Source organism: Acomys russatus, chromosome 31, assembly GCF_903995435.1.
Source record: "Acomys russatus chromosome 31, mAcoRus1.1, whole genome shotgun sequence".
In the NCBI taxonomy this organism is placed as follows: domain Eukaryota; kingdom Metazoa; phylum Chordata; class Mammalia; order Rodentia; family Muridae; genus Acomys; species Acomys russatus.
Window position 1 is genome coordinate 19731 of NC_067167.1, and position 24701 is coordinate 44431.

The 24701-nt window shown below is 35.6% G+C and overlaps 2 pseudogenes; one reads left to right on the top strand and one right to left on the bottom strand.

Annotated features, from left to right (window-relative positions):
- Nucleotides 1-1493: 1493 nt before the first annotated feature.
- Nucleotides 1494-12578, bottom strand: LOC127212617 (vomeronasal type-2 receptor 116-like; annotated as a pseudogene).
- A 7461-nt stretch (nt 12579-20039) lies between these two features.
- On the top strand, nt 20040-21015 carry LOC127212618 (cell growth regulator with RING finger domain protein 1-like; annotated as a pseudogene).
- Nucleotides 21016-24701: the final 3686 nt, after the last annotated feature.

Genomic DNA, 24701 nt, shown 5'->3' on the forward strand with positions numbered 1-24701 from the left:
TCTCTGGCATGGTCAGTGTCAGTCAAATCAGTAGCATGCAGAGAAAGCTCTAAGATGGATGTGGTTTTGGCCAAGCATAGGCCCCCTCAGAGTGGAAGACAATGGGTGTTGGTTCCTGCTACAGTTCACCTCTGCTGGCTATGTCCCAGATGTATCAGGCAGATTGGGCCACATATTCTTAGTAGAGTTCACTTTAATGGTATCACCCTTACAACATGGTCCTACAATGAAGCAAGCTTCCACCAGATAAAACTTTAGAGACAAATGATACATAACCAAGGACACATAAGAGCACTGTGTGTTCATTGAGAGTACCTGTGTTCACTTTCCAACAACTACCTGGAAGTTATCAATCATATTGAACTAAGTTCTTTGGATTGAAAGCTTTATTCATTTCTCTGTGGTGACTACATGCACATTATTAAACACCCTTACACATAGCATGAAAAGAAAATCTATTTTGGAAAAGAAATATATCTATTATAACATTATCTCAGGGATATTGATACAAAAAAGCCCATCATGGTTGTCTTTAGAGTAATAAGAACATATCAAGACAATGAGACACCTGCAGAAAATTTTAAGATCAGAGTCATCTGCAATTCACACATACTATAAGAGATCATTTGAACAAGAGTTTCTTATTGTGGCAATTTTTGACTGGGTCTCTGTTAAAGTTACAGTTGAATATTTTTATATGATCTGATCCTTCCATTGTAGGTTCTTGTAATCTGGAAAAGCAAACTCTTAATACAGAGACTTTGTAATATTCTTCTATTTTTAAAAAATTATGTAAATTTATATATGTGTGTGATTGCATTGTTGTATTTTCATGTGAGTTCAGGGCATCTGATTTATTTTGAAGCTATTATTACAGTGGGTTGGGAGCATCATCTTGTCACGACTACACTGGGTATTTAATCAGGTCCTCTAGAAGAGCAAGGCATACTCTTAACTACAGTCATCATTACATCTTTTGTAATATGCTTTCTATCTCTTTATCACATTATTTATCTCTCTTCTACATTTTTCCCATTAATTCCTAGGATAACATTAAGGAATCTTTCCTTCCCACAGCAAGAAAAATATTATTTCAACTCCATCTTCAAACTACTCTCTTAAAGAGAGTTCACTCTCTTAAAATGTCATGTATTTTACTCTTACAAGTGAATTGTCACAAAAGTCATGATTATTCGTCTAAATATTTAAGTTAGTACTTTGACATAATTTTGAACACTTTTGTATTTTGTACCAGTAAATTACAGTTTCACACTGCATTCATTCCATAAAGCTAGGTCTTGTGAAATAGGAGGGATCTAAATTTATATGGAAAACGTAGACAATAGTAGAAAGGAGTAGACATCATGATACTGCTATCTAATATCATTATAGGAAATAGTGAGAATCGTTCTAAACACTGATAGATCTCCTACTGCAACATAGTATTTGGTTGTTATGTAGAAACAGTAAGTTGGAACTCATGAAATATGAGTTTAGGAATAAGATTTCTCCCTAATATTTTGGAAAGAGTTTCTGTGTGGCCTTTTGAAAATTATGTAGACTTTAGGAACAAAGATGCATCCAAGCATCCCTGCGCTGGAAGCCAAAATAGAAAAGATCTCCACAGCAACCATGACTTTGCCTTTTGTGCTATGATACACCGGAAAGAAACTGACCCAGACACTGCAGAACACCAGCGTGCTGAATGTCAAGTACTTGGCTTCATTGAATGTGTCAGGCAGGTTTCCAGCCAAAAAAGCCAGAGTGGAGCTTCCTAGAGCCAGACCGGACAAGTATCCCAGGACACAGTGGAATGCAGTAACTGAGCCCTTCTTGCACAAAACGATTATGTGGCCATGCTCAGAGTGTGCATCAATATCAACAAATGGAGGAGGGGAAGATGCTAGCCAGATTGCACACAGAATACATTGAGATAGGAAGCAGATGGGAATGATGTAGTTAGGAGCCCCTGATACTAGGATGTACTTCATCTGTCTTGGGGCTGTGACTTTGAAAGCCAGAACTACAGTGATTGTTTTGGCTAGAACTGTGGAAATGGCCATGGTGAATGCAATGCCAAATGTGATTTGCTGCATGATGCAGGTGGCTGAGTTCAAATGGCCCAGGAAGAGCAAGGAACAGAGGAAACAAAACAGGAGTGATATAAGTAAGAGGTAGCTGAGGGTTCTGTTATTGGCCTTTAAAATGGGAGTGCCATGGTGCTTCACAAAGACCCCAAGGACCACAGCAGTGAACACAGTGAAGCACAAGGCTATTAAGGCAAGAGCCATACCTAATGGATCTTCATAGCTCAGAAAGACCACCACTTTTTGCCTACAGTGGTTTTGCTCTAGGTTGGCATACTGGTCCTCTGGGCACTTCACACACTCATCCACGTCTGATTGAGAAAGGAAAGTTTTGTTAGTGCTGCTGCAGCATTTTATTGAGATTTTATTAGAAAAACATTGCAATATCTGTATTTATGCTGAAAATATAATTGAAGGACATTGCTGCACTGTGATGCTTCCATTTTATAATGCCCATTTTCATTATGGGATAAAAAGTCAAGGAATTATTTCTTTGTCTATTTAAGTGTATTGATGATATCATTTATAATGTCAAAATGTATAGTGTTCTTACATCATTTTTTATGCTATGATGAAATGATTTATAAGGTTTCATTCCAGAAGGGAAATTCATTTAGCACAGTGTAGCTGATTGTTTTTTAAAATCACCAATCCCATAGATGCATTGCCTCCTGAGGTGTTTGACTGTTTTAAGAATGTTGTCTCTATTACAGAAGGAGGCTTTCTTCTACTGGGACCAGACCTATTATAGGTGTTATACTTTCAGTTCACCAGCATAAACACATTGACATAGAAGCAGTACTAGATGGAAGTAGTAGTTTGTGGGTTTTGTTTGTTTGTTTGTGTGTGTGTGTGTGTGCATACATCTAAAAGTAACAAAATAGCTTATGAATTTGATAGTTACTTGAGTTATATGGGGTAAGTAGGAGGGCAAAAGTGAGCAGTAAAAGATTTGTGAATATAATGTTAATGTTTGAAAATTGTACAACATTAATGAAATATGCTCTCATTTGTATACTCTTCTGGCAGTAGGGACACAGCACTCCTGATACTTGTTCAGGAGAAGCACTAACACTAACACTAAAAGTCGAAATCTCTGATCATACTTAGCACTGAAAATCCCTTCTTCGAGTTTCTGTTTTGTTTGGAATCATTCAGCCCCTTCCTCCATCACTAATTTCAACTTCTATGAGACCTAGACTCTGAGTTTACTAAAGGATGCAATAGATGTTGATATCAATATTATCAAGATAACACAAGGATCCTCAAGTGTGGTAAGCAAGATTGTTTGTGTTGAGCTGTAGTACTACACTCATAAGTTGTCATTCCTACAATGGCAGCTGTAGTAAATGTGATTGCAATTGCATGGAATCATTGAATAATTACAGAGAGGATAATGTGCTTCCAGGGAGTTTATTATATTTATGTACAACTATGCATTTATGAACAACTATAGCTAGTTGACTTCTATAAAATCCTAGATGTTTTTCTCACCTGTTAAGAGAATATACTGCATTTGCTGAGAATATGAGTTCACATCTCCACAGGGATATTTGTTTTCTCCCACCTGAATTTGCACTTGTGTATATGTGTCCAGCCACCACAAACATATAAAATAATTAAAATAAAATAATAATGTTTGTGTAACTTTTATTGTTTTAATTTATGTAAATAGCCTTTTTTCTTTTTATGTTTACATGGATAATAATATCATTACACTTAATTTGATTATATTGGACGATCACATATGTTGCAATGCATGGATGTCAGAAGACATCATCTAGGAGTTGTTTATCTATTTATTATACATAGGTCCTGGGGATGACATCAGGTCATCGGTCTTAGTAGCAAGAGATTTAACTGCTAAGTTATCTCAATGGCCATATACATCCTTACTGATATTTAAGTTCATTACATAGGGGAAAAATATCTATTGGTCATTTGCATTTAGCCAACCCTAAATCAATAATCATTTGAATAATAGAATATGAGTAGGAGGAATGCCATTTCAATCTCTGTTACTAGTTGATTCCAGTACAAAATCACTTTAATCTGTTAAATTATAAGATTATTAGATGAGTGCTGTATATAAAATTATAAGACTCATCATATTTGCTATATCATATATGAACACTTAAGTATGAATTACATTGACCATTTGAAAGTAGTCCCTTGAATATTACACAAAAGCTTCTGTCTCATGCTTAGTAGTTTCTCATAATTTTACAAATAAAACTTTCCATCTATATAAATATTACAGAGTACTTGAATTTGGTTCCCAACTCTAAAGAGACTTAGCTCATAAACTCTGATGCAATATTCTATTCTTCATGGGCTCCTGTACATAAACTGTATGCACAAAGTGATGTAGGTACACACACACACATGCAAAGAGAAGAAATTATATTATTAAAGATCTATGATTGGAATTTAATCTACATGTCATCTTAGATGGAATTAATCATTAAGAAAATAGTGTATAGAATTCACTCAAACTGCAATTTGATTATCAAAACTCTTTCTTAGAGAAAATGTGATCCTCAACAAATTTATAATGACTCAGTGAGGATAAAGTCATAGGGGTTTGCTGTTGTTGATGAAATGTTAATATTTGTATTCCTACAAAGACAAACTAGAAAAGTGACCTATTTCATTTGTGCAGTTGCTTTTTAGACAACTTTGTAATTCTAGTGAGTTTGGGAGAGGACAATCCACATAAAGAGTTTAGCACAATAGCAAATGTTCACTTGTCTCATTAGAAATTTCATTTTCTGGACATGAGGTGCATTCAAAACAGCAGGTTGCCATTCTTTCCTTTGAGAATTTCCTGAATCCAGGACCAAAATCATCACTGCACACAGAACGAAACATCTGAAAAAAGTTAGACACAGACAAATATGAGAATTTTTTACTGATATCTTTCATATACATTATATTGTTGTGATAAGAATAAGCTTATTTTATATACAAGAACTAAGGGAGCACATGTCCCTTAGTGCTTAATATACCTAATGCAAAGTATATTAAAAGATGAAAATAAATTGATTAAATGGTGAATTGGTTCTTTTTAAACAATTTTACTAAATATTTTACATATACATTTAGATTAATATACATATATACAATAAAATGCCCACAGCAAAAGAAGCATGAAAAAAATCAGGAACTATATATAAGTTACATTCATAGTGTTTTGGCTACTTATATTTGGCAGCCTTGAAGGAAACTTCTTCCCTATCTTGATGAGACTAAAATTCTGAATGTAACTCAATAGCTATCATGTCTCTCATTATCAACTTAAAACATCTATCTAAACCTAATAACATCTTACACCCTAAATAATTAAGCTTAATTGTAAAGGTAAACTGTCTGGTCTTTAACTCCATAGGAGACTTGAGAAGGAATAAAATTGATTATCTGAGTATATCAGGAGTGCAGTTTAGTAGCTTCCCAAATGAGAAGATGACAAAGTTTGCTACCTGCAATGTTGGAGCATCATATTCACCATTGTGGCCCAATATATCTGACAGACATAAATATGAGGCAGGAACTATTGATAACTTGCTTACTCTGTCTTGGCAGAATTTGGCTGGCAACTCTGCCTACATCCAAGCTTGCTGTTTTTTAGGCAGAAAATCTGTCTGTGGTAGAAATAAGGACATTTTGTATAGTGGTTTGTTCACCACATTTGAAGACAACTTCATAAGGAAATATTTTGATGTTCATCATCCTTTTTGAGGTGTGCTGGGCTTTGACCTGTCTCACTGTCAGTGACTCTTTAAAATAATAAAGACATTTTAAAATGCTATATTCAGTGTGTATGTGAGGTTTTTGAGGACCATATCTAATGATTTCACCTTATATTTCTATAGAATCATGTCTATCTGTTACAATGAAGATGTATATTCTTCTTACAAAAATAGACTAGTAATTGATATGACCATGATTTGATCAGCTAAAAATGAACTCTTATAACTTATTTATTCTAAATTGCCTGTAATAGCACTTTCAAAGTATTGTAAGTACATCTTGTGTACGTAAATGATTTGTATGGGGTCAGTACTGCATTTTAGAATTGATTCTTAAAAGTCTTAGAAATTCGCCAAGAAAATCCCTGAAGATTTGCTGTTTGCAAATACTACAGAGACTGCAGTCTGATATTTCTAGTTAATTATTGTCAACTTGACTCAAAATACAGTAAAAAGAGAAGGGGATTTTAATTGAAAAATTGTCTCCAGGAGACTAGACTGATTTTATTTGTGAACTATTTCATTGATTGATAATTTATGGTTGCTTACCAATCCCACTGTGAGTGATGCTGTTCTTAGGCAGGGCTCTTTGAGAAATCAAGCAAAGCAAGCCAGAATACAGTGGTTTTCAAGGTCTATACTTGTGCTCCAATCCACAGATGCCCTCCTTGTCTTTTCTTCAGTGTAATCCATGAGCCAAATCAACACTTTCCCCTCACTTTATGTATAGTCAGTGTTTAACCACAGCAACAGTGTAGCAAGCTAGGTCTAAAAGACTGAAAAATAGGAGAAATTCATCCTAGAATCTCAGATGCTAAACATGATCTGTAATGAATTATATTGTAAGATTTAACAAACTGAGTGTAAAGAGAAAAACAGGTGACTAGATAAATCCTGCTGTATTTGTGGTGAGGAAAGACTGAATTGATGTGTACTGAGCTACAAGATGGAATGTTTCCTGTGGTGTAAAGGTTTTAGAGGGGTTCAAATCCAGGGGAAATATGAATAAAAATTAGATTGTCCAATAATAATTGAATAATTTCTTCAGTCAAAATAAAATATCTTTGTATGACAATAACAGGGAGATCCATTTTTGTCTGATCAGTTTGAATCTGTTGTTCTTTACTAAGTTCTTTTTGGTACTACAGCATCTCTTATGAACACACTCATCATCTCCACAAGTATAGTTAACTGCAGCTTTGCCTTTTTGTTGTTGTTGTTGACATAGGATCTCACTGTGTAGCCCTGACAGATCTGAACTCCTAATGTACACTAGGGTACATTTCCCTTTCTTTTTGATATACCACTTTAAAAAGATTTTTAAACTTTGTAAGATTGGAAAGTATTTTGGAAAGGAAAAGAGAAATACACCTTTTCCAATTCATGTTCCTTTCATTTAAGGTAGTGTCTCCATATCAGCCCTGACTGACTTCAACACAGTATGTAGCATAACCTGGCAGGAAATGGCAGCGATTTTCAGAACTCTGCCTCAAAGATGTTTAGATTAAAGACAAGAACCACCAAACATACCTAACCTCATTTCTGAATTTAATAAATAATCGTTTATCTTCTCTGCATGTTGTATGATGTAGTCAATAGGTTTACATTAAAAACCCCACTAGAACATGATATGTTCCTTCCCTTTTGGCAGCCTCTGTTGTGTTTTACTCTGAATATTGGATTTTGTAAGAGCTGGTTCTGCACATTTCTGGATGATAGTGTAATTCTATACTTGAGTTTACATATGTGTTAGATTACACTTCACTGATAAGGGTTTATATGTTGAGCCATTCTTGCATCCCTGGAAAGAATTCCTCATGGGATAAGTGAATGATCTTGTTGTGTGGTTGAGTTCTTTGGTTTGATATTTAGTCAAGAATTATTGCGTTTTTATGTGGAATATATATACATACATACATATATATATATATATATATATATATATATATCGTGTGTATGTGTGTATCTATATAAATAAATATATAAAATATAGTACACATTATAAATATATATGAAAGAGACTTTCTATTTTTTAATTGTATTACCCTCTATTTCCACTATTTTTATAGAAAACCACTCTCCAAATATGGGAATGAGTTTCTGCTATCCCAAAGGAGGCACAAAGGAATGCTTTCTTAAATAAATATTTTTTGTAGTCTCTGTGTGTGGGTTAGAAAATGTGATCACTATAATTTATTATTGATAAATATTTGTAATTATTTATTTTTTTTAGTTATTGCAGCATTTGATAATTGTCTAACATCTGTTTTTCTTTTGGTGTTCTAGTGTTGTCAATCTGTATCTTTGACCTTTTTTATTCATCTTACTTATAAGTGTGAAGGAGGTCTTCAAGAATCATTTGAAGTGTTGTTTCAGTGGGCATGAATTTCTGTAATTGTTTATAATTGAACTTTGGTCTGTTTCATTTTTTGTGGAGGATAAATATACTAGGTAGAGGAACCAGGGTTGGCAGCTATGTCTCTAAGTGTTTGACATACAACACTCTTACTCTCCTCTTAGGATGTTCAGAGTGGAATCTGCTGATATCCATATAGGACCTTTATATTAATGAAGCTTCTCCATTTAAGATTGTATTTTCCCTCTCTGTTACAAAACAAACATAAATAAAATATGTCAAGGGCTTGTTCATTTTTGATGTTAAGAGTTTGGTATTTCAGTGAATATTGTATCTAGATGACCACAGATCCTGTTATACTTTGGAAATTCTTAGCACCATTTTACTGGGTACAATGTAGATCCCTTTAGTGTTTCCTTCTTCTCCTCTTTTGTTAATGGTTTGTTAATTTGAACTTGTAATCATATCCCCTTGATCTCCTATATTTTCTATTTTCCTTGTTGTGTTATCTTCATCATAGTTTTAATTTTCAAAAGCTTATGCCTTGTCTTCAAGAATTGACATACTGTATTCATCATGAAGTATTCTTTTTGTGTGACCTTATACCGATGATTTAATGTTATTTATTTTGATATTCTCTATTTATTTTAGTTAGATTTTATTTTTATCTTTATTGAAGTTCTTCCTCACATATTCAACAAGTGACTTATTGTATGCAAGTTTTCAAGACCTGATTGTATGCTCTCAGAGGTGATATCTGTCCTTCATTTTTTGGAACACTATTACAATCATATTTTAATTTGTTATCAATTTGTCATTGCACATAGTCTCATTTACAAGCATTACTATAACATTTGGGTCAAGTTGACTCAATATCATTATGAGTATGCGTGTTTGTTTCTTCATTGAGATATGCAAAATTAGAAGCAGAGCACTGCTTGCATTATATTCACTCTTGTGTACTATTCCAGTGGATGCTCTTGTAAGATTGACTGGATGTGTAGATTAAAGAGATGAGAGACTTCCGTTCTTCCCACTGAATGGATATGTAGCTCAGTATCTACACATTCAGCTTACATGTCCTTTTCTTTTAGAAAGACCTTTATCACCACTCTTAGAAGAATTATTTACTATATATTTCTTATTATCTTACCAAACTGATATATATAACTTCAGATAAAATTTGAAGACTTTCTTGTAGTTATAATTTTTGAAATGCAATGAACTTTGCAACTAGAAAATTTGAATCGAATACCTTGAAACCACCCACATCAGAATTCACACCTATAATATCAAAAGACCCATAATAAGAATTTACTTTTATCAAAGCCAAATTCTTATTACTATCGATCCTTCTCCATACAAAGAAGAAAATTAGACAGCCTCTTATTAGTTAAAATTAACCATGCAACAGATAAGTCTGCCAAGGAAGGTTCACAAATTGAACAATTTCTTGTATATTGTACCATCCTATGGATGAAAACATGAACAATTTTCAATTATATTTATTGCTCATTATTGATATCCAAGTTTGATTTTAGAACCCACAGTCTAACAGTAAACTGCTTTAACCATCTGAGAATCTGTATCACTTTTTTGGCATCCATATGCATCACATGTGTCTGTCTTTCACAGACATCTATGTAGATAACACACCCATAATAACATAAAAGTAAAAAAGAAAGAAAGAAAAAATGTTATAACTTATAGAATTTCTATAGGGTTCCTGAAAATGTTAATTCATGTTTAGGAGTTTGACAATTTAGGATTTCTGTGTAAAAAAAAAATCTTAAACAGTATAACATAATGAAATTTAATGATTTGGCCTAGAGAAGCTGCTCTTCCAAAGGCCCTGAGTTCAATTCTGAGAAATTACAAGTTGGTTCATAACCATGTATAGGAAAACATCTGGTGCCTTCTGGCAAACAAGTGTGTATGTTGCCAAAGCACTGTATACCTAAATAAATAAATGTTTTAAAAATCAATTATTTGTACATGTTTACTTTACTCCATTCTTACAATTAACCTCAGTCTTTTCAACATTCTTGCCAGAGTTCCAACATAAGAGAAGAAATCACTGTGTGGTAAGATTATATATATTATATTGCTTACTTTAATAGAAATAATACCAGAAAGAGGTAATTAACTGTTTCCTATTAATATAATAATTTAGAAACAGACTATGATATGACAAAAGTACACAGTATGCATGTCTGACTTTGTCAAAGAATGAATAAAACTGGCACATTAATAAATGAAAAGAAGAAAAATTATATAGGTTCCCTCAATTGCTTTCTTATTTCACGATCTATTCCATTTCACTAACTTACAATGTGCACAATGAACAGTGTTTAGTGTTGTTTCAGCTAAATCAGCACAGTTAGTTCAAACTTACCTTTTTATCTCATGTGACCCACTCCATTGCATCTACTGATAAGTGGAGCTGTTGACCAGATGGAAAGTATGGGCTATAGCTTCCTGTCTTCACCTTAAGTCCAAGACCCTGTTGCAAATTTGAAATGTGGAAAATGTTATATTCCTCTCCCAGTTTGTCTCTCTGTTTCATATTCACTCTGTAACCAACAAGATTAGTAAAGTGGGTCTTCCTCAAAATGGAGTGCAGCTGAAAGACAGGCAGCACACTATAATGTGCATTTTCTTACTTGAAGTCGGAAAAATATATTCTGATTTCATCAGAAAGGAAATTTTAGTAAAAATGCCCAGGGGTGAAATCTCAATGAAAGCAACTGGATAAATAAAATTATTGTAATATTCCCAGAATTATATGTCTTTTAAAATCTACCAAGCAATGAGGTATGCTTATAAAAAATGTAAATATACAGCACACACACACACACACACACACACACACACACACACACACCCCAGAGGCACCTGTAAACACATTCAGTTGACAAGTACATATAAGATGATACATAGACACAAACACCCATACAAAAAGATATTGATACATAGACAAACATATACCCACTTTTACCAATAAATGAAAAGATAGGCAGGTTGACATAAAAACATACATACACAGCAACATAATTGGTGCAAAGCAAAACAATGACATTTAGATAAGTGATAAGTATAAATTTACACAACAAACACACATGTATGTACTGAACTGAATTCCAGATTTGATTGTTGAGTAATTACTCTCAGAAACACAAATAAGGACCCTAGTGTCTACCGTTGGAGCAAAATTAGTAGAGACCATTTGCTGTCCCCTGCAATTATTGCAGTATATTTGAAAAGTAATAAACAAGAAACCATCTTTTCATAAAGGAGGGATTCATTAGGAAGTAGTGGTTATATTTCCAGTACTAGAACAAGTGTGAGACTATTCAGGTTCTCTGTTTACAAAATACATGATCTTTGTTGACAAATGTGCCTTCCCCTCAACTGACTTTACATTCTGCATTTTTACTATCCTCTAGACTTCATTCTTCAGCTGGAAATAGTACATAAATCTTTTTAACTTAAAAAGTTCTCCTATTCCACTCCGATTTAGCCTGTGCGGGACTAAAAAAAAAAAGTATGGCATTGATGACACCAAATATCATCCAAGAAAGGAAACAGTACCTTTGTGCAATTAACATTGAGTTTGTGCCGATAGACCATGGACTGATTGTTTACTTGTTGAAAAGTCATCTCATGGAGTGCATGGGCCAGGGCATACACAGCATTGTGTATGGGATAACTGCCATCAATAAAAGCCATGTCAAAACTCTGTTCCCTTAGCAATTTCAATGAGGTACTGGATGAGCAATTCTTCAGTGCTTTTAATTTAGATGACAAGACATCACAGTTAAAGTACATCCACTCCAGGTTTGCCAGATATTTGTCTGAATATTTGAAAGGGTTCAATGACTGCAAAATTTTTTCAAACCTGAAATATCAGCAGGTGGTGTGCAAAAACAAAAGTTAAATGGAATGAGTCAAGTGTGAAATCTCTCTTATTTGTACTGACATCCCACTGTGAGATGGTGATCCACATTCTCTGCATACTTAGAGAGTCCCATATTCTTGAGCTCAAAGCTAGAGTACTATCTATGTCACCATAAAGGATAACAACATTTGTGGGTGATGCCATTATTTGGTTGTAATATACTGCAGCTCTTGACATGTATAATTGCATGTTAACTTGGATCATGCTCACAAAAGCAAAGCATGCTGTATTTTTTCCTTCTCTCTTCTCAAATACCAGAGAATTTCAATACCCACATCATTGTCTGAGATGACTAGACCAATCCAGTTCCAGCTGAAGTAAAGAATAAAGAAGACCATGGCCAGGCCAAGAGACATGTCCTTGGGTGCCATCTGAATCAGATACGAAAATTGTTCATGATCATCCAGGACTGGATGGAAAGGTCCATAGGTGAGGTGAAGTATATAGGGCATGGGAAGCATCATGAGTCAGCATGTATTTATAAGAACCTTTATATACTTTTTTTTTTTTGCAAAAAGCTCTAGAGATACCCATTAGTTTTTACTTATTCACTCTTCTCTATTTCAATCAAGGAAATGCCAAAGCCCTATCATATCTCTGCATGAGAAGTACTCTTAAACAAGTAGAATGACATAATCATGAGGCCAGGCTCCTCCTTAAACTCTTTTAACATCTCTTAATTGCTCTAAAACAGACATGATTTCAGAAATTCCCACCTAACAAAATCTCAGATCCTGAGGTTTTAAATTGTATCTCTGGTATGCTGCTGATGTTTCCCAGTTTGGTCCGGTAAGCCACAAATTACATGAACATTTCGTGAAACAGTGGTAATTAGGTAAGAAAAAATTAAACTCAACAACTCATACTTCTGACGGAGGCATACAACCACATCCTATGTGTCTAAATTGTAGAGAAATATTTGGCAAAAGATTAGAGTTCCTGTTGATTGATTCAAGGAAAAGGCCAAGGTCCGATCAAACCAGTGTTTTTTAATTCATTTGCTATAAAAGGATAGAGTGTTAATTATGGACATAAATCTACAGATAATGATTTGTAGTCAATACAAGGCACATCCTATATTAGACAGTATTGCATTTTACCACCAATTATTGAAACAAATGTCTTGTGTTGTGAGATTGTGATGACAACGGGAGCTCAAAACTTGTAAAATATTAAACAATCATAAGAGTGTTTCTTCCACATATATGTCATTTACATCTAACAGAGAAAATGTTTCCATATCTGGTTTTTTAGTGCTTTTATCAGCAGATAAAGACAAGACCGATGACTTGATATAAGAATCTTTCTGATCAAGTCTGTAATTTGAAATTATTGAGCCATATAAACAATACTTGTGTTCTGTGAGCCACTGGGTGAATAGTGTATTCTCATAAAATTACCAGAACTAGCTAAAGCAGTAAAAGAATAATTTATAAGTGTACAGTAGACTTTTGAGAGGATGACATTTGGTTCCTGTACTTACAATTCTTTATTATATTGGGCAATGTAGTTAACATATTCCCTTACAGCCATCCTAATTTTCTTTGTGTTTTCTTTGGGTTAAACTATTGCAGAAGGAAAATCTTTTCCTGAAGATTTATATTTAAATGAATTCATGTAAGAATAACACGTTTGGTAAAAGATGTATGTATGCATGTGTAGGAATGGTCATGAGCAATGATCATTTGGGCCACAAGAGGGAAGTAGAATCCATGGTTTCGAATTATACTTTGCTATAGTGTAGTCTGAAAAACTAGCTTCAAATTTCTCTTCAAGAGATTAGGAGATCTGAGTGCAGAGATAAAGTCAGGCACCACAACCACAGTATCATTCATCTGTTTTCTGCTTACACGCAAATGTGATTTAGTCACACTGTTTTTATCCTAGTAACAAAATTTTCTAGAAAACATCTTTTGACTACCCTTATAGTAACAGTAACATAACACTGGCATACTACTGAGAAGTAGAACATTCAAAAATTGCAGTAAAATTTGGACATGCCAATATTAAATGTTGACATATAAAAAGATACAAAATAGAATATCTGGACAAAGTTTATGCTTTTTCTCATAAAAATGGGCAACATGTCAGGTAGCTTGAAACAACTCTACATTGTGTTTATATTAAGAAGAATACTAAGTCCTGTCTTTTCCTACTCAAGGTCTATCATCTGACCAATAAACGTAAAACATAATCATTCCTCCCAAAGAATTCACTCACAGCTAAGTAGAGTTTCCATTTATAAATTGTACCTCTATGTTGTTTTTAATTATAAAAATCAAAGTTTTAGAAGATTCTTATCACCACAAGAAAAATTTTTCTTGAAAACTTCAGTAACAAGCAAAAAGAATTTACGACTAGAACTTCTGTGCTCAAACACTGTATCTTACTACGACATGTTTCACATCGTTTACTTAAGCTGTCAGAGTGACTGAGTAGTCTAAAGTGCTGTGTTTGAAAACAGCTCTGAACAACTTACAAGTAAAGAGAAAAGACCCATAATTCTTAAATAACAAAAAAATGACATAATACCAAAAATTAATTAGTAGGTAACTCCTCTATCTCTGTTCTCAATTGTTGCCATTTTGTTATCATTTCCACTCAGGTAACTGACAAAACAAAGTAAGTACCCACGAATATGAGTGATAGCCTCACTTTTCAAAGAATGCAAACATTTTTTTACAGTTCATAACTTCTTTTTTGCTCTATAAGGAGAATGAAGAACAAGTCTTGTTCAAACAAAAAAGTCAGTGATTATAGAAGTATACAAATGAAGTAAGGAGTGACAGGAACCTATAGAAAGTTCCTAGTGGACAGATCTGCTACTTCCATTCTCAACACACCTTCAGAAGGCATAGAATGCCCACAAGAAAGGACTTTGAGAGAGTAATTGTGTGTATAGGTAAATGGTCTCAGCTGCTATGTGTATCACAAACATCACTGATCCCAGAATATGATGAAAGGTCTATCAGCAGAATCTATGGCCTCTTGCATGTATATAGGATATAACCAATTGAACTAGCATGGGATTTCTTTTAGAAATAAATCACTGGCTATTGTGCAAATGAAAACTGTGACTTGAGGGTTATATTTGGTGGATCAAAGTTCAGTCCTTTTGTTTTTCAGCATCCAGCCATTAAGAGGGAGGCTAAGTGGAAGCAAAACTGGTTACTCTCTAATTGAAGTAAAAGTGGAAATATAGCAATAGGTCTGAAAACATTTAAAGTTGTTTTATTGATGTGCATGTTGTGAGAACAGGACTAAACACTCAGAGCACTGTGTTGATCTGTATTCTAAGATACCTGCTGAAATATCTGGTATGATATTTTACTGGGAAATATAAATGCACTTACTTTGTATTCAGAAGATATTTCCAGTCTTCTTGGTACACGTGCCTCTGTACTGGTTCAATGGCAAAAGCACAACTTAACAATAAATTTCTTTCTTTATCTTCATTCTGCTTCAGTCTCCAAAAGCATCCAGAATGAATGAAACTGACCATGAGAATTGGAATGTTCATGAGCAAGAAGAGGAAAGTCAAAGTGAACATATTTGTTCTGCCTTACCCCTGGACGATGTAGAATGTGAGATTCCATGCAGATCAGCACATCAGCTGCTTCATAATCCCTGCTCCTGACCCCTGGAGGAATTCTGAAAACTCTATATCCTGGGACATGGCATCTGATGTCCACAGTTCATGTGATAAACATGGTAGATAAATACATATGCAGATAATTCATTCTTAGGTTCTATGACATCACTCATATTTGTGAATTTTAAAGTCCCTAGGAGGAAGCCATTTTGTTAAAATTTAATCCTTGCAATGTTTTAACAAGCTGATTATGTCAACATAAATAGAAATAATGTCAGTGGGTTATGTCCAACGATCCACAGTGAGACATGCAGTAATGGTTTAGGAAGGACTCACCATGCTCCAAGTCATGGCAACACAATGAGAATTCTATCACCAAGTCCAAGTCAGAGGAGGCATGTTTAGAGCAATGGAAACACAAAGAGAATGCACAGTGGGGACTATGCTACACCTTTAACATGTATATGGTATCATAATAAAGCCTTTCCTTCTATAGTCTTGAAAATCCATAAGCAGGCCCAATCCAGAAATATATTGAATCTTACTGTATCCACAATCATCTACTTAGTCACAGACACACATTTTATTTACATATTAGAGCTTGATATTTAAAGGTTCAACAAGACCTAGAGAGAAACATCAGACCTGTGTTCCTAATTTCAAATAATAAGAAGGGCATATCAGCCCTACACCCAACCAATAATTATTTGAGTTTTAAAAAATGGTCTTCCTCACCGATACTCAGTTTTCACAGTTCAATATCTTGTTATAAGCCAATCTTCCTCATTATCTTTGATTTTCTAAATGTACTTTTCTCATTTTACTTTCCAGTAGTTGTACTAAAGATGTCTTGTCTTAAGTATCTCAGAAGCAAATAATAACTGGAAAGCAACCCAGTGTTTAATGTGTAAACTTATTGAGCTATTTTCCTAGTCACATAATGGTGATTGTGTGATCATGGTCTTCTTGCAATGAGAGACTACAGGAAAAGTATCACAAATGAGACAAGTCTTTGGTATGAGTGGTGTTATGCCTCATTTAGCATTTGAGATGAGATAATTGATTGTATTCTTCTCTGTAACTTGCTGTATATTTCAAAATTATCATTTAACATATGCTTGACCTGTGGTTCTGTGATGAGCTGTCCTGGAAGGCTAAGATGTGGATCCAGAGAAATGTGATTGGAGAAGACCTTAATAAGAACACAGAACAAATTCCTCTTTCAGAATGGCAAATGAAGTTTCCAGTATACAAGACTGACCATGGTATCATTTTTTGCTGTGTAATAATAATCATTTGCTTTTTAATTAATATAAAATTTAGTGGGTTTTATTATGGTACATTCACATATGTATAGCATATGCTTAGCTGGCATTTGCCCCACTGTCAACAGTATTTGTTACGAATCTTACTACTGAGGCCATTTCTCATTTCAAACAACCTTTTTGTAACTTCATGACATTTATTTGCCCATATTCAATTCATTAAAGAACTATGATAGTAAACTGATAAGAAATACTACACATGATCTTAGCCAAAAAGACCAGAGAAAGATGTGGCAGGATAGTTAGATAAGGTCTTCAAAAACCTCAGAAAGAGGATGATGAGCATCAAAGAACCTCCTTATGGAGATGGCTTCAAATGTGGCAAACAAGACACTGGGGAAAATGTCCTCATTTCTACCACAGTCAGAATTCTGCCTAAAAGGGGCCAGGCTTGGCTGCAAGTAGAGTTGAAGGTAAAAAATCTGCCAAGACAGGGTAAGCAAGGCCTCAGAAATTTTTGCCTCACAAATATGTCTGTCAGATATATTGGGCCAGTAGGCTGAAGAAGATGCTCCAACATAATAAATAGTTTTGGTTGACTACTCAGGTAACAAACTATCTCTGTCATCTTCTCATTTGGAAAGCTACTAAGCTGCACTCCTAGACATACTCAGTTAATCAAGTTCATTTCATCACAAATCTCTGACGGAATTGAAGACCAGGTATCTTAGTTTTACAATGAAGCTTAGTTGCTTATTGTTTAAGATGTTTTTATGTCCAGATACATGTGTTAAGTTGATAATGACAAGATGTTTTGGAGATTGATTTACATTCAGAACTTTAGATGCTCCAACACAGGAAAGATATTTTCTTCAAGGCTGTCAAATACAAATAGCCAAAACACTAAGAATGTAACATTTATGTCATTCCTGATTTTGTCATAGTTCTTATTGCTAAGGTAGTTTATTGTACATACATATAATAATTTGAATGTATATGTAAAAAATAAAAATGTTTATTTAAAAAAGAAAGAACTATGATGTACTCTTCTGCAATTTTCTACATACTGCCTTCACATAACAATTGTGTCCTTAGTTCTTGCAGGTATATTTATCTATCTATCTATCTATCTATCTATCTATCTATCTATCTATCTTTTATTCACTTTATGTACTAATCATCGCTCCCTCCCTCCTCCTCTCCTTGTACCTCACTTTCTCCTTCATCCCCTTATCATACTTTTACTACCTATGGGAAGGGGGCCATGGTTTGTTTTTCAGTCTCCACAAGACCCCCTTAGCCCAGGCTAGTTAGTAGAGATCCTGTCCCCACCAAGTCCTTCTCCTCATTCTCCCCTCTTCCACAAGGCTCCTGAAAGACAATTTTGTAATCAGTACCTTGAGTTAAGTAGATGCCAAGTGTCAGCATTGACACATAGGATTAATCATGCAATGGGGCACAACTTCTACATTTTGTTGTCAACTACGGGTTGTTCCTGGCATCTCTATACCTTAAAACCTAAACTTTCAGGTGGATAGCCTTGCTACTTGGGGCCATTGTTTGCAGGAAGGAAATAGAAGATTTGAATGTTGGACATTTAGATTAAATGTCAGATGGCTTACTGAGTTAGATAGGCTTCCTGGTTTACCTGCAGCAAAAGTTGTTCTCTAGCTAAAATGTGTTGTTTAATGTCAGGAACTTTTTAAAAATGTTATTATGATCTTTATTTAATGTGGCATTGTTAATAAAAATATAATTTAAAGAAAAACGCAGATATCCTGGGAGATAAATATACTCTTCTCCCTTAGCCTGTCTTTCACAATATTTTTGAAGATAAGTATGGGATTAAAATATTTTCTAATATCTATTTTGACTAATAATGTTAGTAATGTTTTATATTACCTATTTTTTCTTTTCAAATATCTTTTTTAATTTAAAAAATTTATTAATTATTTTCTTTGACTAGGGAGAGGGAAGGGGTATAAGCGAGGGATGGAGGTGACTACAGAGAGGACTACATTCAAGGCTTAAAATGACAGGAGATCTAAATAAACTTAGCCTTGGGATAATTTTGGACCCATGGCATCAACTGTGACCTTTTCCTGCTGTAAGAAGCATGGGCTTTTAAAAGGAAAAAAAACTCACCTGCTCTTTAAATTGAGTTTAATTTCTTTTTATTTAAATAATGTATTCAGATTACATCTCAATTGTAGACTCTCACTTGTATCCTCCCATTCCCCCCTCCCTCCTTCTTTTACCCTAATCCCCTCCACTATGCCTGTGAAAGAAGGAGATCTCCTCCCCCACCTTAAGATCTCATATGCATAGCCTGCTTCCCCTTCCTCTCAGTGCCACCAGGCCTCCCCACCAAAGGGAAATGGTCAAAGAGTTGGAACCAGAGTTCATGTGAGAATCAGTCTCCACTCTCCACACAACTGTAGAGAATGCACTGTACATTGCCTAGATCTGAATAGTGAGTTTAGGTTTACTGAATGCACTGACCTTAGTAGGTACAGTAATTTGTGTATGCCACTCTAGGTCCATATCTGCCAGCATTGATGTTCTTCTTGCAGTGTTTCAAGGTTAGGGCTGGGTTTAGTGTTAGGGTCCTTCTATTTCTCCATTCTGCTATACCTCTCTCACCTGGAGTCCAAACTATTTCAAGTCCCAGCATCTGTCCCAGTACTCCACTGAGTAAATTGCAATGCATTATTTGTTTAAAAAAAAACCCATGTACTATACTAAAGAGGTAGTGTAGTAGTGATGATGTTAGCTAGTGTAGAAGATCGGGGTTCTAGTCCCAGGGCACACAGAGTTGCTTATATCACATTGTATCTCCAGTCTCTGGGTACATGATAATCTCTTAAGGCCTCCAAGTAAACTGAATACATGTGTTAAACACACAAATATACTCAGAAATGCACACACACACATACAAACACACACACACACTTAAAAATGCCCTACATGGCTTAGATGGGCAGGGGGCCGGGCTGAGCCCAGAAGACTCTGATGGCCACAGTGTTCTGGTAATGTTCTATGAATACTCGCTGCTCTTCTAGATCATGGTGGTCTTCACTTGCTTCATTGTCACCATCAGGCTGTTACTAGGATGGTTCAGTTGGGATGTTCCAGTAATTCTGAGAAATTCAGAATAGGCCCAGTCAGCTCACAAGCTTTCACAAAATAGATGAGGCAAGTTAAGAACCTTCTCGGCTTAGAGATCATTGATTCATCCTCGGCCTCTCTAACAAGAAGCATGATCTTGACAATAGACTGCCTTGAAAATAGTTGTCTTACATGATACTGGGAGCAGAGTGTCCAAAGACTCTACGAAGCTCTTCAGAAGCACATCTACTGCTTCTGGATAAGCACCCCACATGCTCTAGAAGAGGCGCTGACAGTGACTATCACCACTGAGAACAGTTTTTTATTAAAAAACACAGCAAAGAAGAAATATATTGCCAGTTACCGAGTGATACTGAAATTGAAGACTTTGGTCCAGTACCCAGATCTCGCTATTCATTGGTAGCTCTGCTGACCCTCGCTGATGAAGATGACCGAGAAATGTATGACATTATTTCCATGGTGTCAGTAATTCATATTCCTGATAAGACTTACGAGCTTCCCTGCAGAATATTGTATCAATATTTAATCCTGGCTCAAGGTCGATTTTATGACATTAAGCAACTGTTCATATCTGCAACCAATAGTCCCACTCCATCAAGTGACCCCTCTGCAGCCGACAGGGATGCAGATCAGAGCTTGCTGGAAAAGGCAGGAATGTTTGGGAGTGACGTGGAGCCCATGGAGGAGAGCAGCAAGGACTCTGTGGTGTGCCAGAATGTCGCCATGAACTGGGTACTCCTGCCTTGCTAGCATGCATGCCTGTGTGACAGCTGTGTGTGCTACTTCAAGCAGTGTCTCATGTGCCAGCAGTTTGTGCAGGAATCCTTTGCACTTTTTAGTCAGAAAGAGCTGGACAAGGATGCACTGGAAACTTCCTGAAGACATCACAGCCAGAGCGTGGACTGTCTGCACAGGTGCAGAACTGTGTCCTTAGAGTCATTCCTAACATAGTCCTGACTGTCTGAGAGGATTCTGTTTTCACCTTATGCTTGTATAGTACATGGATAATGAAAACAAATCCTTCCTGTCCACCATGGCAGGCACTGGACTGCTGTCTCTGTTGAGACCTAAAACCCACTCTGCTCTTGAGAAGAATGTAAACATTCGGCTTGTTGCCAGCTAGAAGATTCTATGTAATGTGCATTAAAAGAGTCACTCTGAAAATCAAGCACTGGAGATGCCAGGAGGGCCAAGTCTCAGGGTGGCTGACTGCTTTTCCTTTTAACGTAACCTGCAGTGAAATTGGAAGACTTAATTCTTCTTAAAGTGATGACATGTGTCCCTGTTTACAAAGTAGTTGGAGAGGCTTTTTACCTTCCACTGTCTCTGTTTTATAAATATCCATTTGCTTTCAATTTTTCCTTATCGGCATTACATAAATGCATCTTTAACTTTCCATATAAGCTTTAAACTCATGAATGTAAGGCACAGTGCTAGCTATCGACAGGAGGCAGATACACAACACCTGGATAATAAAAGCTCATGGATAATTTAAAAAATACCCTACACACCTGGACACAGCTAACATGACATGTATTTAAGAAAGATAATAAATTGATATTTGAGTTTCTTAGAATGTGTCCTTGCAGACCAGCTTTAGGAACAGTGAAGAGAAAACAGAAAGTCTTGGACAGGGAGAGGTAGGGAGAATTGAGCAAATGGTAAATAGCTGGTTAAGGAAAACCAACTGTTGGGGTAAACTGAATAGAGGCACCAGCTGTTGAGAAGAGGTTAAGGAATGGAGAAAGAAAGAAATATTAGACCCAGGAATATGCAGTACAAACTGAAGGTTTTAAAGCCCAAAGAAGTTTACTTTTCTGTTTCCCTCACATGCTCACTGTCTGTCTGTCTCTGTCTCCTTGAACCAACCCCAGTACTTTATTTAAAGTGAAGTTCAATTTTTATCATTACAGATTACATCATGATTTTTCTCATCTTTTACAATCAATAAGGTATCAACAAAGAAAATAATACTTCTAACAAGGACATACAAATAGTTCTGTATAACCTACAATGAAGCATACAGTAAAATCAATCAATTTCTAAGAACTGGTCATCATAACCCGATTACTATTTCTTAAACAATACTTGAAAAAGTTGAATCATAAATTTCCATGGGATAAAGTCATTGTGTTTACATGAATTTCATAGCTGCATAGCTTGAGCTAAATATTGTCTAATAAGGAAAATAATTGGCTCACTCCCAGTCACAAACCAACGGCTGTGCTATTTAAGCCTAGACTAACTACAAAGGGGTCCTCTACTCTAAAATATCTGTAAAGAATGACATTTTAAGCCTACCTTCTATAGTTCTCAAAGCATTTTCTAAGGAAACTTTTATACACCTAACATTATCTAGCCAGGAACTGTTATGTCCAGTTCTTAACCTACATCTAGGCTGTTTCTGCCTGATAGGACACAGTCTGAGCCAAGAATGCTATCATTGTCTCAAGCCTTTTGTCCAGGTGCCTACTTCACCATTCTCTGTGGGAATAAGATTCCCCTGTGTGAATTTTGTTAGGGCTCATAGTCAAAGTGAGAAACAGAGAAAGACAGCTTTGGAAAAAAAACATATTTCAAAGTAATTTAAGGCAAAATTATATATGGATCATACATAGCATTTAAGGACATTGGTGATCAGCTGGAGGTATTTGGATTTGTCACTCAAAGACTCAAAAGCTGTTATAGATGTCTAGAGATCATGCTGGACAGTTGAAATTTGTCAAGCACACCTTCTAGAAATAATTCTCATGTCTGTGACAAGAGTGCATTTTAATGACGCAATTACATTCTAAGCACACATGTAATAAAATCAATGGGTTTTAGTTGATACTTTCCTGCTTACTCTTCTTTTGACGTGAGTTTAGCCTGCATCCATATCTTGAATATTCTATGTAGCTCTTTGATGAGCACTCATGAGCATATATCCCTGTGTTATGCTGGCTCCAGAATGTTACATTTGGACCATAGGAATGTTTTATTTCCAGTAACTGAAGCAGACATAGTATAATTTCTGTGGTGCTTGATTTAGTTCATAATCACACTAGAAATTCACATTGGTCTCTCTTACCACTTGCTCATTATCTTTCCATTCATATTTCTTGTTAAATATTCCTACTGGAATGATGTTTTCTCAATTCCATTTCATTTACATTTCTATTTAGCTGAGGATCTTGAATATCATTTAATTCTCATTTTTTTTTGTTGAAACAATATTTTTTTATTAATTTATTCTTGTTACATCTCAATGTTTATCCCATCCCTTGTATCCTCCCATTCTTCCCTCCCTCCAATTTTCCCATTATTCGCCTCCCCTATGACTGTTCCTGAGGGGGATTACTTTCCCCTGTATATGCTCATAGGGTATCAAGTCTTTTCTTGACAACCTGCTGTCCTTCCTCTGAGTGCCACCAGGTATTCCCCTCCAGGGGATATGGTCAAATGTGAGGTACCAGAGTACATGAAAAAGTCATATCCCACTCTCCACTCAACTGTGGAGAATGTTCTTACCATTGGCTAGATCTGGGTAGGGGGTTAACGTTTACTGCCTGTATTGTCCTTGGCTGGTGCCTTAGTTTGAGCGGGACCCCTGGGCCCAAATCTGCCTATCATAATGTTCTACTTGTAGGTTTCTAAGACACTCTGGATCCTTCTACTTTGCTATTCTCCCATGCTTCCCTCATCTAGAGTCCCAATAGGATGTCCTCCCCTCTGTCCCAGTTTCCTGGTAAGTGAAGGCTTTCGTGGGACATGCCCCTTGGGCTAGTATGCAGATATAAGTGAGTATATATCATTTGAGTCTTTCTGCTTCTGTGTTAACTCACTCATTATGATCATTTCTAGCTCAATCCATTTATCCACAAATTTCGGGAATTCCTTGTTTTTAATAGCTGAGTAGTATTCCATAGTGTATATGTACCACAGTTTCTTTATCCATTCTTCTACTGATGGACACTTAGGCTGTTTCCATGTTCTGGCTATTATGAATAAGGCTGCTATGAACATGGTTGAGCAAATTTTCTTGTTGTGTGCTGGAGCATCTTCTGGGTATATTCCAAGGAGTAGAATAGCTGGGTCTTGAGGAAGCCCTATTCCCATTTTTCTGAGATAGCACCAGATAGATTTCCAAAGTGGTTGTACTTTTTAGAATTGTGGAAAATGTTAAAATTCAATACTAGCTGTAAAAACTTACATGATGGTAATTTTTAATAGACTTGGAGAATACGGAGCTGAAGAGATGGCTCATTGGTTTAAATAAGTGCCTGCTCTATAAGAGACATGGGTGAATTCTGAATACATACCAGGTGACTCACAGTGATATGTAACTGCAGGTCCAGTACCTACAACGTGATATTTTGTCTTATATGAGCATCAAGCTTGCAACTGAAGCAAGGACATATATGTAGATGAACACACACACACACACCACACACACACACACACACTTAAATATTTCACATATTCACTACAACATGTTTTCTTTACATTTTTATGGTTTAGATGGATGGAGCTCCTCATCACATGTACATAAAACAAGTACTTTACTACATAGATACTCTTAGAAG